Source organism: Vespa velutina, chromosome 2 (genome assembly GCF_912470025.1).
Source record: "Vespa velutina chromosome 2, iVesVel2.1, whole genome shotgun sequence".
NCBI classification, from domain to species: Eukaryota; Metazoa; Arthropoda; class Insecta; order Hymenoptera; family Vespidae; genus Vespa; species Vespa velutina.
In genome coordinates, this window is record NC_062189.1 from 6,321,478 (window position 1) to 6,339,077 (window position 17,600).

Here is a 17,600-nt window from a genome sequence, read left to right on the forward strand (position 1 = left end):
TCGTTCAAAACGCTATATAAAATCGATGAAAGAAAATTTACGCGGTGAATATGGATTGACTTGAGGATGGAAAAAAAAAAAAGAGCAATAAGAAAAGAATAACACGACACTCTTCCCTTATCTACATTTTGTTCTTTTCTTGAATTTTTACGGACTTTTTTGTGAGCTGTCACCTTTCATAGATGACGTAAAATGATTCTTAAATCGATTCGAATTTGATAAAAACTACGAAATAAGGATATAAAAGATAGACTAATTTTTACGGATAAAACGAAAGGGCCATAAACTTTATGAGATCTCGAGGAGGCGAATAAAATAGAATCAGGAGAGACTGAGAAGAGATCTAGCTTTTCTCGTAACAGCCATGATGGGATCTGGAAGAGGCGACACGTCCAACCTAAAAATAAAAGTTGGAGCCACGAACGAGTCGATTCTTGTACCTTCGAATACTGACCTTGCCAGCGAGAAACAAAGCGAGATTGAAATCTATGCATTCGACTCGGAAACCCACGCATATCATCGGAACGTCATGCGTCACCCTTGAGAATCTAACATGACGAGGAAAAAAAAAGAAAGAATGAATGAAAAAATATGAGAAAATTCTTGAAACGTGTACTAGACATCTCGTTCTTTGTGAAATATATATTTGGAATCGTTCCATTCATTCCATTTTTCCGTATGATTGTTTTTTTCGCATAAGAACAATTGTCATGATACGTATATAAAAATTTTTATAGATTATATACAGATATATTTTTAATTTATATGTGTTACGTGATATCGAGATAATGCAAGAAGATAAAAATAAACGGATCCAGATGAGGATTTCGTTCAGCTAGAAGATTTATTCATTAAGCAGTCATAATGAATGCAGGGAAGGAACGATGACCCATATAAATTCTTGGCAAAGCATTTCGAGAACGAAAAAGAAGTCGTCGGAAGATCGACGAGCTTTGAGCGCTCTCGTAGGCTTGAAAAGAATTTAGAAGAATCATAGAAGCAGGTGCTATATCTAGTTACAAAGAATATCATTCTTGCTACATGCCATTACTATTTAAAACGATGTATACCAGCTGTTTTTTTAACGAGATACAAAAACGTTCATCGGATTACTATCGCCGAGTAAAAATATTTTCACAAGTATATTAACCAAAAAAAAAAAAAAAGAAAAAAAGAAAAAGAAAAAGAAAAGAAAAGAAAGAAAAAAGAAAAAAATACATAATCCTTTACATTATCGATTTCCTTGATAAACGATTAAGTATAAAGAAAACAAAGCATTATATTCTACTAATAAAATTTCTCATGTGTTAAAAATAATTAATGCTTACTCAAAAATTATATCAACGTACTTACGTCTTATATGACATAACGGTAAAGAAGAAGAAAAAACAAGAAAATACAAAACTAATTTAGCTCTGTACGAGATGACACTCGATGACTTCGAATTAGAATTTTGAAGGAGATACGAATGTATATATGTAAGAACAGTTAAATCCTACGTCCCAAATGGCTTAGATAAACGAATTTTTTTTCCAAGTGAATTATACTGTGTACTATTTATTAATAACTCGAAAGATTAAACAAGAATTATCGATGGCGGCTTTGTTATCGATGTAATTTCTATTCTCGTCGTTGCTCGTTCATATAGATATCGAGTACAGAGAGATGGTGGAAGAGAGAGAGAGAGAGAGAGAGAGAGAGAGAGAGAGAGAAGGGAGGGCGAGAGAGAGAGAAGGAGGAAGGAAAGGAGGGAGGAAAGAAGAAAGAAAGAGAAAGATATGGAGAAGGAGCGCAGGTCGAGATGACGCCGGTAGATAAAAGCGCGCGTTGCACGATACGAGGAGAGATAAGTTAATGGACAAGTGGAAATGCTTCTTACGCTTGTTTAATGAGCCATGTTGGGACCTGGAAGGTAATAGCGCCATGGCCCGAGGAAAAGACGTAGAGAGAAAGAGAGCACACCGGACGAGAGAACAATGGGACGATAAATAAATAAGCGCACGCTCGATCGCACCAACGAACGGCGCTCTGAATTCCGAAAAACGAGTCTCAGCGAAAGATATAGGCTATACATATGTCTTATCGTTTGCCGTTATCTATGAGATATTGAAGAAATCGTCGGAAAAGAAATAGAATCCGTTAAAATAGAACACAAATATAGAAATACTTTTTAGAGAATTTTGGTGAAAATCGATCGACCGATTAGCTCGATGTTTTTCCAAGATCACGAGAGAGAGAGAGAGAGAGAGAGAGAGAGAGAGAGAGAGGAGGGAAGAGAGACGATTTCCTTCCTTTTTTTTCTTTCAATTCGAGTGTCAAATAAAATGGACATGAGTGGGAAGAGGAAATCATTCGTTGAAAAAATACAAAAATTCGTGGTATTAAAGAGGATGTTGAAATTCTGGCACGTGTAGAAGCCAATTAATTTATCTATCCTTCCGAACGCATCTCGTTTTCTTTTCTCCTTCCTTGGCTTCCTGCCAATTCTAGCAGGATATTCACCTCCTGGCTCGTGTCGGATATCCTTGAAAGAAGCTTACGCGAGCTTCTTCCGGACGATAAGTTGAAATAGCGCCACGAGCCTATTTCACTTCACAAAAAATAATATGTTCTAGGACGAGTGTAATTGCATTTTCAATGATAACCAATCACAGATAGAGAGATACGTAGAATGAAATTAAAGAAGAATACTTGAATCGTTCGGTAAAACGATTATATTCTCTCGAGGAGGGCTCGCCTTGTTCGAGGAAACGTTTGCTAACGAACGATGATGAGTCATCTAACTACTACAACGATAATTCATAATCTCGACGCGATTTGACGATTAAATTAAAGAACGTCGGCTGTTTCTTCGCGACTTTTATCACTGCTTTCATAATTCTGGCGCCGAGATAAGATTACGCTTACGTGCAACTCTATTCTATGTAACACGATTATGATGAATCAATGAGTAATACTCGGCAATTTGTTTTTCAATTGCTAACACATTATCTATTTTATAATGATAATCTCTTAAATTAATTGGACACATGGGTTAAACAAACGAAATGAAAATAAACAGTGCTATCATTCTCTTTCTCTCTGTTTCCCGTATAACGACCAACGAAATTATGCGTTTCATTTCCCAAAGGACAAATCTTCGTTGAAACGATGCACCATAACTATTATTCAAGAATTTCCATAATGTTCGTTTTCTATAAAATACAACGATCGGTTTGGTAGAATATATTAGCTATGTGCTTGGTAATCATCGATAACGAAAATGGCGTTCGGAAATGAAGGAACCAAATCACGTCTCTCGAAAGAGCATCATTCGGGAAATGATATGGCGTTCACGTATCGCTCAGTTCCGTATCCTCAAGGATCGTTTCTCGATGCTCTGGAGGATGCAACATCTTTCGAGGGGCATCGACTAGTTATCGAGAATCTATTTCTCCGCGGGCACGACTCTAGTATTCCTTGAGTCTAGAGCGATCGAATCAGAGGTTTGCTCTTCAAAGATATCACACGATGTTTTGGAAATTGTGGGATGGAGCTCGATCGCTGTCCCAGAAATGTAAAAGTTATGGCACTTCAATCGAAATAACTTAAACATTTTTATTATTCAAAAATGAACAATTTTCAAAAATATACAATCTCAAGATATGAATTTTTTTTTCCCCCTTGCTATTACAACTTTTTTCTCCGAACATTAAAATTTCTCTCTGAAAAGCCATTTTTCAATTTACATGCACTATATCCCCTGTACAGAATCGCTAGGAAGTTAGCGGTGTAAATCGAATAAATGAGTTTTCATCGAATTTTTCAAGTCATTTTTCTTGAATCACCTTCTTCTTTGTTGTTATACAATTTTCACTTCATTCTGTTATCTGAAGTGAGGTTGAATTTTATGTTTAGAAAAATTTCATTCTCCTGGACGACCACTCCTACATCTTTTCCTTTTGCTTGGTGACACGAGACATAAAATACATCTGTTGCCTGTAAGAGAAAAAGATAGAAAGGAAAGAGAAAGAGAGAGAGAGAGAAAGAGAAAGAGAAAGAGAGAGAGAGAGAGAGAGAGAGAAAGAGAGAGAGAGAGAGAGAGAGAGAGAGAGAGTCTGATTCGTACGAAACATTATAATAAACTTACGATGCGGAGGGTACGAGCTGCACGACGGGCTGGCCTAACAAAACGCTTTTGTCGTATCGCGGAACAAAGTTGAATGCCTTTGGGGAGAGAACGAGAAGATGAAATTGGTCGAGGGGAGGGTAACAACTACGAGGGAAATACGAGAAACGTTCGTTGAGTGTAAAGTATAGAATCGGAAAATCGTACACCCACTTTCTAGGAAGATATTGTTGGCTTCGAAAACACTTTCCGTGAAACTTCTGTTCTTTCTTCATCCTCATTCAATCTTTACCATTTTTCTGACCTATTTCAGAAAATAAATTTTTACTAGAAACTGTTCTATTGTTATCAAAATATACGATAAACTATAAAAATATATATCATTATTACGTTTCGATTTTTTCGATAATAAATATGTTAATGTAATTGTTGTTATAAAACCTTCGCTATATGTATTTTTGTCGAAGCATCCGAAAGAATAAGACACCCCTTCCATCCAACCAACTCGTCTCTTTGAAATAGTAAAAGCATTCCCTTCGCCCCTGTTGCAGTAAAATCGTTCCGCAGGAGAAAGGGAAAGGGAAAGACAGAGGGAGCAAATAGTTGGGAGAAGATGAAAAAGAGGGTTGAAGAGATACGGAGGGTGGGCGCGTGGAAGGTCATCGTTTGTAATAATTCCGTTTCGTTGCATATCAAGGGCGATTTCGAATCAACGACGCGTGCTTGGGGAAGAAGTGCCTACACGCTAGTTGGAACCCTCCTTTTTTCATTGGTGGACGGTGCCAAATACGTTGGTACGATAGAGTGAATCATCGTTCAAGGGGAACCGCAGGACCCTTCGAACGAGCTGTAATAAACGAGACCCGCGTAAAGTCCGGTTACATCGTGAAAAAGAAAAGGGCACCGCCACGAAACCTTGCTACCGGAGAACTCCCACATAAGGGTCATAAGATCAATCGTTTGTTTATGCTAAAATCGTGCCTACCTACGTGTCACGGTTAGTAATAATAACTTTTAGTACGATCGCTGAACTCCTTTATTTTTTCATTCATAAGCTAGTATATATATTCTAAGAAAAAGAATAAAAATAGCATATTTTTAAATACTTTTTTGGTTTGACACCACAGATATCGGATCGTTTATTACGTTATTGCGGATATTAAACGAGAGAATGGAACGAAAGAGGGTGACTAGGAAAGGGGTTGAAAGCCGGTTAGTGGGTCTATACTTTTTCTCTTTCTCACTTTCTGTCTCTCTCTCTCTCTCTCTCTCTCTCTCTCTCTCTCTCTCACTCTTTGTTGTACTTCGTACCCTCTTGACATCTCGTTCGTATCGATTTTACTCGTATAAATCGAGTACAGTAACGAAAAACTTGATAATTTTTTAGTATTTTCATTCGTTTGATATTAATATGTTTTAATGGGTCCACATATCTGTTAATTTCACAGGAATGTAATTGACATATAACAGAGATGCTTGGAAAATACCATGTCGCTTGATTATGCAAATTTCCTTGGTACCCGTTTAAACCCTTCAAATCCACAAAGGCGCAATTAACCGTGCGAGTGACGAGGCACGTGACATTCGCCTAGTTTTGGTCTTGAAAATGTTAACCTGATTGTTGCACGTGCATCTAAACAATAAATCTTCTCATCCGTAATATATGCTCCTAACACGATACTAGTAGTTATTCCAGTGTTTTGATAAGAAAACGATCAAAGAGAATAAAATGACAAAACGATGGAAAACGAATTCGTTGTTACGATAAGATTGTAGACGTGGTATCGAGTCTTTCTCGTCGTAGTTGTCGTCGTCGTCGTCGTCGTCGTCGTCGTCGTCGTCGTCGTCGTCGTCGTCGTGACGACATCGATGTTGGAATCCGAAGAGCTGGACCGTCCTGCTACGATCCAGCATCATTACCGACATCACGGAGTGCTCGTTAGTCTCATTTATATTCGCATGTGCCGTGTACGACTTACGTTATGAGAGAAAAAGAGAGAAGGATAGAAACGGCAAGAGAGTATAGTGTGTGTGCATGTGTAAGATAGAAAGAGGAAGGAAAAGAGATGCTGAAACTCCAAACTGCTCTCTCCCAATGGCAACGGTTGCAGAGGCTGGGCGAATGGTCCCGTCCTTGTCTCTCCTCTTCATTTCTCTCTCTCTCTCTCTCTCTCTCTCTCTCTCTCTCTCCTTCACTCCTCCCGATTCTCCGTGTAATGCAGCGCGCATGACTCATGGCTTTGCTTGCTCTCGCAGAGTTCTCCGCGTTCTTTAGAAACCTTCCGCCTCGGTAGTAATGCCTTTTTTAACGAGGCAAACTCGCCCGTCATTGTCATCACGGGTCCTTCGCGAAGTTTCACGAGGTTACCTTTATTTTGTGAAAGAGTAAAAGGGGAGAAATACACATAGAAATAGAGAAAGAGATAGATAGAAAGAAAGAAAGAAAGAAAGAAAACGAGAAAGAGAGAGAGAGAGAGAGAGAGAGAGAGAGAGAGAGAGAAAAGGAAAGAGAGGGTGCAGAACGTGTTTTGGGTAGTTCGCCTTTAAAAACGCGAGTAGGTGAATTTCGTGCGGTTCGCTTCAAAGGACCTTCTCGTTTTACTCACATTGTCGTTACGAGACAAGTTACCATGTACTGTTTACAACAAAAGGACCTTTTTAATGCAGCTAAGTAAAATGAATGAACCATCTAGGTTTATATATGAAAGAGACAAAAAGGAAATTACGCACGATTCCTCGCGAATAAAATACTTTTTTTTTTCTTTTAAGAAATCTATCTTCGATACATTAATACTCTGAAAGAAGAAATCGCAAGAATTATTATTTATCTTTTCTAAAAAAAAAAAGTTATGCTAATGAGGATATTGAGAAGGGAGAGATAGAGAGAGAGAGAGAGAGAGAGAGAGAGAGTATGAGGTGTTGCCAGCTATAGTGTAGGATATTCGTTATCATTAATCACACGTATTGATAGACGAGCACGAGCGTGAATAATCGGCACGATACTTGCTCCATCAATGGTCCTTTTCTTTCGAACCAATTACCCGTAAACTCGCGCGCACGTTTCAATACCTCGACGATCCTTGTAAAAATGATCGAAGAAATTGTTTCAGTATCGGAAACGATAATGATTCGAAAAATAAGGAAGAAAAAAGGAAAAATAAAAGAGAAATAATACATCGATAGTTCTAAGAAATTTTTCTTTTCCCCTCTCATTCTTTTTCTTTCTTTGTCAAAGACGCAAACTATCTTTGTACTCTTTCGATACAAATGATAAGATTACCAAGATCAAACAAGTAATTGTAAGAAAGGACGAATTCGAAGGTGTCTTTTCTCTCAATGAGGGTTAAGAGGTAGTCTGATAAAGGTTCTTTGGTGAACATCAAGAGAGAGAGAGAGAGAGAGACAGAGCGAGAGAAAGAGAGAGAAAGGAAAGAAAGGATAAGAGGCTCATTGGAAAGGCCATGAATCGGAAAAAGAAAACGATGGAAGGACGAAGTCTCGCGTAGCAACACACGCTGCATTACAAGTCCCATACATACTCGATTCAATCTTCCTGCAGTTGCATACCTTCGACGAGAAGAATAAGACAACGACAACGACGACGACTACGACAACGAAGAAGAAGAATAAAGGAGGATGAAGAAACGTCTATCGACATAGTAACGTCGATATCATCGAAGTGAAGTTAGGTGCGAACGTTGCGTGCATTGGCATGAAAAAAATGGAAAATGATGAGAAGGGAAAGGAGAAGGAAAAGAGGCAATATTTCCTACCTATCTTTCTATAGTCTGTAAAATTCTCGATTTCCGATAGGAAGGAGAATATGAGAGAGAACTTATCGATAGTACGTATCAATACGAGATAAGACGATATTGTATAGGATATAATCGTAAAGAAAGATATAGAACGTCGTAAGATATATATATATATATATAATTCTCTGAAAATATGTTTCTCTGAAAAAAATTAATCAATCGGATTGCTCCTTATCAAAGAAAATATAGATACGTATTAATGATAATTGTTTTATCGACGATATAACTTATTAGAAAATAACTATATTCGTTTGTTAAAAGTCCTATATTATTAAGAAAAGAAATAGAGGAAGAATAAACTCGGCGATTAAATTTTCAGAAAGAATACTTACAATTTCTCGACTAGACTCTATTCTAAACTCTAGTGAAAGATAATGGCGATGCATGTACAGGTTAACGTTCCAAGATATAAAGTCTTGAAATAATGCGTGATAAAGTATAAAGCGAGCGAGCGAGCAACTTTATCGCCGAGTAAAAACCTTCTTCTCAAGATCTATCGTTTCTTTTTCTACCGCGGCAGAACCTTTTTCCTCGTCAATTCTCTAATAACCTAATAACTTAAGTACGGTCACCCGATCCCTCCTTTATTTTCAAAAGGAAGAACACGATATGGAACGTTGCGACTCCCTTCGAAAGTTTTAAACCTAAGAAATTTACTCCACTATGTGAACGTTGAGACGAGAGAATTCTCTTAACATTTCAACGCATTGTTTCGCTTATACGTATGTAAGTACTACGTAAATACATACGTGCTCGTCGTAGGGGTTTTACTGCTGCCACCGTAAAGTATTTCGAAAAGACGACCGACTTTCAAAATCGAAAGTAAACTTAAATACCATTGTTTAGAAGAAACGTGACTAAATAAAGTGGAGCTTCATCGATACTGATTATTTAAAATCGATGACAATGAGAAATGTTGAAACGTTGCTTATAAATAGAAAAGAATAAAAAAAAAGTCATTACGAAACGAGTCGTTGATCTTTACGGTAATTCTTGTTTAAAAAAAAAATAACCATTATTTTTAATGAATTGTATTGGGTAAAAACCCAAGAGAAGGCGGTAGAGTGGGGGAATGAAAGAAAGAATATGAAATAAAAAAAATATAATTTTAGAAGGCAACTGTAGTCATATGCAGATAAGAAAAAGTTGATACGAACGAGGTTGAAATGCCCATTGGTAAGGTATCGTAACCGAAAGATAAGAGTGCGTATGTAAACATTTCTGGTTTTCAAAGAGGAGGGTCGAGAGAACGTACGATCAGTGCCAGACTTCTCGCTTGAAGCATATAAGACGCGCGCGACCACAGCTCGTCGGCCAACCCCAATGGGTTAATAAATTTACGTTTGTTTGTTCGGGACGCCACGAAGAGACCCTTTCGGTTATCACCTATTTAATCCTATCTATTTTGAGAACGGTAAACGACACCACTACTGCTAACCTAAATCCATTCTTAAAATCTAACTCACGGTCATTATTTATCGGTCATTATTTATCGTCCCGATAAATTAGTACAAGTTTTTTCAAAAAAACGAAAACAAAAAAAAAAGAAAAAAAAAAGAAAAAGCAAAAAAAAGAAGGAGAAAACAGGACAAAATTTTCCACAAATATTCGATATGGAATCGTTATAAGAGAATTACTTCTTAGAAAAGGAATCAGTAAAGATTTACGATTAGAGTTCGAAAAAACTAAGTGTAGTCTCAAGCACGCTTTCATGGCATGGCGTCTACCTTTACTTACACGACGCTCGAATTACGTGTACTCCAGAAATAACGCGAGACTTCTTTGTCGAGACACGTAACCCGACTACCACTCGAGAACAATGCCGGTAAGTCCAAAGGCGCCTCCTTAAGCCTTTCGCATGTTATACGTCCGAGCACGCATATCCACACATACACACACATACATACATATATACATACATACATACATACATGCATGTATACGCATAACGTTCCTACGTTACAAACGTCCACGCAAGGATCGTCTTATCGAGTACGATTGTGTGCGCGAGCAAACGTGACCGTGAGTACTTACTCGTAGAAAACTTTGCCGTTCTTCTCGAGACCAAGCAAATGCACACAAGGCACGCATACAAAGAGAACGATAGATGTACAAACATAGGCGTTACGTAGACTCTAAAAAGACAGACTTCTCCATTCCTTTTCTCCGTTTCTTCTTTCCTATGGTTTCTCTCACCTTGGTTCACGTTCCTTTTTATAGTAAGATTTCTATATTTCTTTCTTTTTTCTTTTTTTTCTTATTCCTTTCTTTTATACTTACAGAGCATTGCTCTAATCTTTCAATAAACATTTTCTCTTCATTCGTCCATCTATATCTGTTTATCTATCTGTCTATTTGTCTGTCTGTCTGTCTGTCTGTCTGTCCGTCTGTCTGTCTGTCTGTTTCTCTGTTTATCTCTTTCATCTTTTACAACAGGCAATAAAATTCGCGATCTTTTACTTTGCCAAACAGAGCGCGAGCGTTTTCGAAGAAGTCGATAAAACGATTTTTTCTTTTTTGTTAAAGTCGAGAGGTACGGCGCTTCAAGATTCCCGGGCGAATGTTCGTATTCCTCTCTCTTTTCGAGATCGGCCGCGTTTTATCGCTTTACCGCTTTTTAACTTTCACGGAAAACGAAATCTTCTTCTCGAGGAGTAAATCGTCCGTGTAATCATCGCGTCGTCGAGGATCGAGTCGAAGTGATCGTCGATAACGCGGCCATTTCTTATCTACTTTCATCTCCTTTCTTTCCATAATTTTTTTTTCCCTTCGTTCCCTTGTATGCGCAAGTAAGTTCTCAAACGACCCGCCTAGTATTCCTCATAGAGAACGTAGATATTTATTTGTCAAATTGCAAATCATCGATTATCGGGTTAACGATGATACTCTTCTTCTAACAATTATAATTTCAATTCCACTATCGTTCGATTTTAATTGCATTATAATTTTAATTTTAATATACTCGAAAGAGAATTACCTATTCCGCCTACTTTTTCGAATAAATCTTGTGTAATCCGATTTGTCAAAGTTACATACGAACGGGTATAACATGCTTTCGTACAATAATTAAACAATTCATATCGTTTGACCATGTTATATCGAAATACATTTTAACGAACTATATAATAACCATTTAAGATTGGAGATTAAAAACCATTATCACTTTTTTCTATAATTCAAATAAGCTTCCGTCAAATACTCTTGGTCCATGACGTAAATTGAATTAATAAAATATTTCATGTAATTTAGTTTGTTAAAATCCCGACGACGGACGATATCATCGACTAAAGTCGAAAAAGAATTCGATTTATTTTTTTTCAAACGATAAAGCACGAATGTCCGAGAGGAAGTCACGAGAGCTCGTAATTCCCTTTTCTCGAATTTCGAAGGAACGAGTTTACTCACGCGATCCAATACTAGGGAGGAAATCTCTAAAAGGACGACGATGTTGCGGTTCGTTTTCTCGAGGCGAGTGCGGTACATAGATTGGCATAAAAACAGTAGAAGGTGAGCAAAGGTTTATTCGAGCGCACATTATCTGCAATATCGTATGTACGTGTGAAACTACCACGATCACAGGACCGAATTAGAGAAGGAGCTTATTACCAGAACGGCAGCTGTGCACGGCTAATCCTATGTTGCTTGCTTTCCATGGCCGTAGATACACCGGAGGTCGACCGACGAACTCTCTTTCTCTCTCTCTCTCTCTCTCTCTCTCTCTCTCTCTTTCTCTCACTCTTTCTCTCACTCTTTCTCCCCCACTCCCTCCGGTAGAAGGGTTGGTTATTGTCTCTAATTTAAAGCAACGATTTCCTGTCACGCTGCCTACGAGCTGTAAGCACTGCGCTACGCTTCTGCCCGTCCATTCATTCGTTTCCTCCTCCTCGTGTTCTCGTTTCTCTTTATCTCCCTCCCTCTCTCGAGGTTCTTGAGAACAGAGTTACATACATTACGTAGATAAGTCAGGCATCAGTGTGGAGAGACGTGTGGGCTTCCACGACAGTGGCCACCGACGTTGTTGTCGCCGTCGTTGCCATCGTCGCCGTCGTCGTCGTCGTCGTCGTCGTCGTCGTCGTCGCCGTCGTCGCCTTAGTCTTCGTCTTCGTCTTCGTCTTCGTCTTCGTCTTCGTCTTCGTCTTCGTCTTCGTCTTCGTCTTCGTCGTCGTCGTCGTCGTCGTCGTCGCCTTAGTCTTCGTTCTAGTCGTCGAGGTTTTTCCTCCTTTACTTCTTCTTGCATTGAATGCATAAACGAAGTAGGCAAAAGAAAACGTGTCACGAATTAAGTAAGAAGAGAGTAAAAAGTTCATCGCATAGTTTGGCTTCATCGACTCATAAGAACTTAGAAAAGAGGTCTACGCTTACTTTCGTCTTGAAAAAAAAAAAGCTAAGATAGAGAGTTTTAAACAATATCTTATTATCGGACTAATCGAATTGTTGGTTGTCGATAAAATTATTAGAAATGTACAGGAAGGCTTACCTAAATAGCATGAAAAACCAATTAAGGAAACCAAGAAAATTACAATGTTATCCTTTGATTAAAAATTAGAATCAATATTCTCTCGATTCGTTAAACGACAAAGATTTTTCTTTGAAACCTATAATTTCTATCTTTCATTTAATTCCAATTTCAATAATTATTTCAATATAATCTAAGACGCACGTACAATTCAATAAAAAAGGAAAGGGACGAATGATTCATTGCTTTTTAATAGATAAAATCTCATGCGTCTCGAGAAACGATAGGCACGAATTTTCGTACGCGAATGCAATGAACATTAGGAAGTCGCACGGAGCGTGCGGAACGAACAATTACAATTCGCACCGCGTAGGAAACCTCAATGTCGACCCACGCGCCTTGTCGTCACGTACGATGCAAACGACAGGACGAAGAAAAGGAGAAGGAGAAGAAAGAGGTGGAGGTTGAGGTGGAGGAGGAACAGTGCGGCAAACGACTGGCAAATTGCCAATTGCCTACAAAACGGACGTCGATGACGAGAAACCAAACGGAACTCGACGACGATCGATGATCCTACTATACTACAATCTTCTTTGAAAAATATTATTTCTTCTTCGTGAAGTGAAAGGAAAGAAGTAAAATTGAGAATAGATGAGTATAAACAAAAGTATATAAAGCTCGTTCATCCTATTATCCTTTTTTATTAGACAATTATCTATCCTTGCGTCGCGAATAAAATTATTGCGGAAAGACTTTTTCCCTCTTTCTTTATTTTCCTTTCTTCTATTTTTCTGCCTTCTATCGAGGATCAGTCTTAATTATTGGGTTGGCAACTAAGTGATTGCGGATTTTGTCATTTCCTTCTTATTTGAAATCCGGCAATCACTTAGTTGCCAACCCAATAGAAGCAATATGTATTTTAATTTTTTAAAATGATCGATTTATTAATCTATATCGAATCGTTGACAAAGAAACGTTTCTTCTAAAAGCAAGAACAAACGAATCCATTAAAAACATTTCTGATAGAAAAGAATACGATTCCTTTTTTTTTTACATACAAACGTATAACGAAACAATTTAGAAATTTAATTCTTTTTTTTTTTCTCTCTCTCTCTCTTGATTTATTCGCTCTTCTATATTTAGAAAACTTTCTCTGACATAGGTCCATGGAAGATTCCCGAACAAGAATGCTACTACCTAACCGCTTTGAAGATGCAGAAAGAAAGGAAGAAAGGAATGGATGGTATTGCTCAAATACAGTAAGTAAAAGAGGATTTATAAAAATAAAAATAAATATTTTCTTTTGCAGGAGTTATAGAAAGAAAATTTCAACAGGGAATATATACTTTTTGATATCTCTTTTACTGCGCCGACATATTTCTACTTTTTATTTCTGAAAAATCATCTAATCCAGGTGATAAGAGAATATGAAGAAAATATATCATAAAGGAAATAACATGAGAAAATTGGAAATAATCGAATTCATATGGGAAAATAATTTTTATGAAATGCAATCGATAAATTTGATTCTGTATGTAGATACACACAATCGCTCGTAAGTTGGATTGATCTTAAGCTTATAAAGGAAAGTATATTGAAACGATTGTAACTATTCGAAAATATCAATATATTCGATCTGCTTATGAATTTTACAGACATAAATGATTTATGTGTACCTTTCGTATAGCTCGAGCTTTCTACGGTGTATGCACCGTTTGTCTCTAATGATTCCGACATTGATATCGAAAGCCGATCCGCTTAAGTGCGTTTGAACTGGATCACGAGTTCGTGTGTAACCATATGGTATTTTATATAACTTGTACAAAAGAATATTAAAGATTATATAGAAACAAACGTTCTATATGGAAAATCAAATTCTTCTTAGAGCGGAGATCGATTGTCTTAACATTTTTCTTTTCTTTGAAAAAAAATAACTCGTTGCTTGTTACGTCGTTCGTCCTGTTCTAAAGGTAAAGTTCATTAAAATTTATCGAATTAGAAGTTCCGTGGGCGTTTCTACACCCTTCCATTCTCATTAACGTTGATATATTTTTATTAACGGAGCTGACTTAATGATCGCTAAAGAAGCGGAAGTTGATCGTTTGCATCATTCTGGTCCAAGATTAATTTTGAAAGATACAATGATGCAATCGTTTCTAAGAAAAGATAAGTTCTTGAGAAGAGAAACAAAACAAAAAATTAGAAATAATAATTAATTCTGATTCGTCCGGAAGGGTATTCTTCTTAAGAAGACAATAATAAAAGTCGAAATGGTTGAATGAAGCTACGAGACGATAAACGAAGAATTGTTTTTCGATCCTTACGATACAACTGGCATTTTCATTCGAATACCAGTCGAAATTCTCCGTGAGAATTGTAAGAGAAATCGAGAGCCGTTCATCGAACGCCTGGTAAACAGGTATGTGTGGATAGAAAAGCTTCTACCTGCTGTAGTTACAAGGTTATCGGAACTCTGGTTCATGAGAATGTCTATTAAAAGAAGTCTTCTATAAATTTCAAAGAGAAGCTGTAACGAATCGAGTCTTTACATATTCTATAATAATAATTAAGCGACATTAATAATACGATATTTCAAAAATTTCAAATGTAATAACATTCTAATTTAACGATTTCATCTAAATTTGAAACGTAAGATACTCGGCTAACGTCATTCCTTCTACTGTGACAAACTTAATCCTTAAAGACGTTCCTATACTCGCACAGTAAGAACTTGAAAACAATGGAAATGCTTTCTCGCAAATTCGAATTCGCGGCAAACGACGAATTTCTCCTCTTTAAGACTCGTAAGCTACTGTTATTTCTATGGCTGACATTTTCAACCGATGCAAATGCCATCTACAATAGAAGTGACGTTTTACTATACATCTTCTCTCCTCCACTTTATTGTACTTCGCACACATTTAATCCAAAGGCGACATCGAGTTATCGTTCGAAAGTCTATCAAAAGTTACGAAATGATAACATCGAAACGTTCGCGACAAAGCACTCGACACCTCCTCAACTCCGACTCTTCTCCTCAAAACTGATGTTTCAAACGTATCCTCCCAACTTATCTAACAAGTTTCTTTAACAATAATAATCTCTATCTTCCTCGACGTTTCTCTTCCCTGTCAAACCGAAGAAGTTAATGTTAAAGACGTTAATGTTAGCATTTAAGATGTAAAACGTGAGATTTAATGTAGGTCGTATTGTCAGAAAAACACTGTTCGATTTTCAACAAAAATCCTTATTGAAAAATTAATTACATAAATTTAATTTGAACTTATCCATACATAAAAATGTTATATATTGTATAAACAAATCTTTGACTTTCATATTATTTTAACTTTAGCGTACAGCAATTACAACAAGTCTATTCTTAATTGCTTTATTAAATTAGAAAGCCGAAGAAGTCGAATTTTCATGAAAAAATTCTAGCACGAAAAAGGGCCTTTTAAAAAGAAATAAGCTCGAGTAATAATTACACATAAAAGCATAAAGAAATGAATTCAAACGTTAACGAGTCCTAGAAACAAAACTTTTCGTAGACGTAAGCACGCGTACAGACGGACATTTTCTCAATTCGTCGACTACGTTTCCCGAGTTCTTTTCTCCGTAGGTGCACGTGTTGCTCCGTTCCTCGTCTTTTTCATGCTCTGCTTACGACGTGAGTGGAGGTAAGTTTGCTTCAGGTTTGTAGCTAAGAACGGGAGAAGGAGAAACTTACTAGACATGCACAAAAGAGAGAGGAGGGGGAAGGGAGAGAGTGACATTTTCGCCGGTTTGTGTTTATAGACAAGCTCGCGTAACATTGCTTTAGCTCGAATGCGAGTATGAATGCGCGTAATAGTTATTCGTGATAACGCGTTAAACGAACGATAACTATATTCCTTTCTTCTTCGTAATCATTTCGTTAATCATTCTATCTTAGACAGTAAAATAAATGCAAGAATGTGGATTCTTTGATTGGCCTAAGAAAATTCAAGGAAGAAATATCGTTAAAGTATAAAGACTCCCTTCAATAAAATCAATTTTCCTTTTATCATGTTCATTACTGTGATTATTTAATCATTAAGTGTGATTATTGATCGGATTGATCTGATAATAAATATTCGCGTGCTGGAATCAATGGAATTTATTTTTCACGAGAAATCTCTCGTATATTCACCGTTCGAACTTCATGAGAAGTCGTGTCTATTAAGAAAATTTGTCAACGAATATATTAACTCATTAAATGTTTTCGAGTTACTAGAAATAAAAAGGAAAAAAGGGAGAAACGCATGTGTTTTCTTGTAAGAAAAATGTGAAGCGGCAAGTATTATTGGTCGAAGCAGAGGAGCAAAGGGATTTCTTTTTTCTCTTTCTCTCTTCCTCCCTCACAAAATTACCCTTAGTCTCGAGGATCAACGTGTTCTGGACGCAGAGAATGAAGGATCGTGGCAGCTGCTCTTGAGAATCGGGACGCGGTAGGGCTTTTATACTTTCGAGCCGATCTTTCACCGACGGACATATTCACCGACGTGCTTCATTTTACGATCGCACACGACCCCAGAGAGAATGAGAAAAAGATGCGACAAGGATTTTCCTAGGCTTCTTAAAGCTTTTTTTCACTTCGTATTCGGAGGATCGCATTCGCCACGTCTCTACGTCATTAATCCTCATCTCGAAAGACAGGCGCATTCGGGCTAAAGACTTCGGAGCATCCGAGATTACTTCTCCTTTTTTTTTTTTTCTTCTTTCTCTTCTTCGTTTAGTACCACCAACACTACCATTGCTCCTACTATTACCGATGGCTTCTACTTCGAAGCGATAACGAAGAAGAAGCTAATTCTTCCAGGAGATTTAGTTCCATGCAAGTCGATCGAAAGGCATTGCCTCGCAGCATCGCAGCTCGAGTACATTAATCAGCACTTATCTACTCCACTCGATGGCTTTAGGTGTATCTGTTCGAGAGAGGCGGCGTGTGTTTCTAGGACAGACAATGGCTAATCGCCGACCACCTGTCTCTGTCGTAATCGCGCGAGCGCATTCGCTGCAATTAACGAAGCCTCCTTAACATACGGACACGAACGACGGGCCAGGTCAAAGCACCCGTGGAAACCTGACTACTTTCACGGAGTTTATATACGCTTAGTCTACGTATAGGCTCGTCTTTCACCGTCGTCGCCATTCTCCTCTTTCTCCTCCTCGTCAGCTTCGATAATAGCTCCAAGATACTTTT

At 37.6% G+C, this 17,600-nt stretch overlaps 1 protein-coding gene and 1 long non-coding RNA gene across 13 annotated transcripts in view; one reads left to right on the top strand and one right to left on the bottom strand.

Moving 5' to 3' along the window:
* LOC124946400 (fat-like cadherin-related tumor suppressor homolog) overlaps positions 1-17,600 on the bottom strand; it is a 298,435-nt gene that overhangs the window by 276,306 nt on the left and 4,529 nt on the right. For 2 of the 10 annotated variants that reach the window (XM_047487036.1, XM_047487035.1), the window contains exon 1: positions 11,530-12,009. The exons of 3 other annotated variants lie outside the window; for them this stretch is intronic. The gene's annotated coding sequence lies outside the window, so the exon portion shown is untranslated. Of the gene's footprint in view, positions 1-11,529; positions 12,028-17,600 lie in introns of those variants that run through there. 5 more of the 10 variants (XM_047487032.1, XM_047487026.1, XM_047487034.1 and 2 more) reach the window with 4 other exon arrangements.
* LOC124946401 lies at positions 5,782-16,386 on the top strand. Of its 3 annotated transcripts, none has more exons than XR_007100044.1 (4): positions 5,782-9,748; positions 12,636-13,046; positions 13,542-13,622; positions 13,689-16,386. It is a non-coding gene; the product is annotated as an uncharacterized LOC124946401 (long non-coding RNA). The 3 variants fall into 3 exon arrangements; XR_007100043.1 differs by having other exon boundaries at positions 5,783-13,046; positions 13,689-13,934; positions 14,035-16,386; XR_007100042.1 differs by having other exon boundaries at positions 5,782-13,046.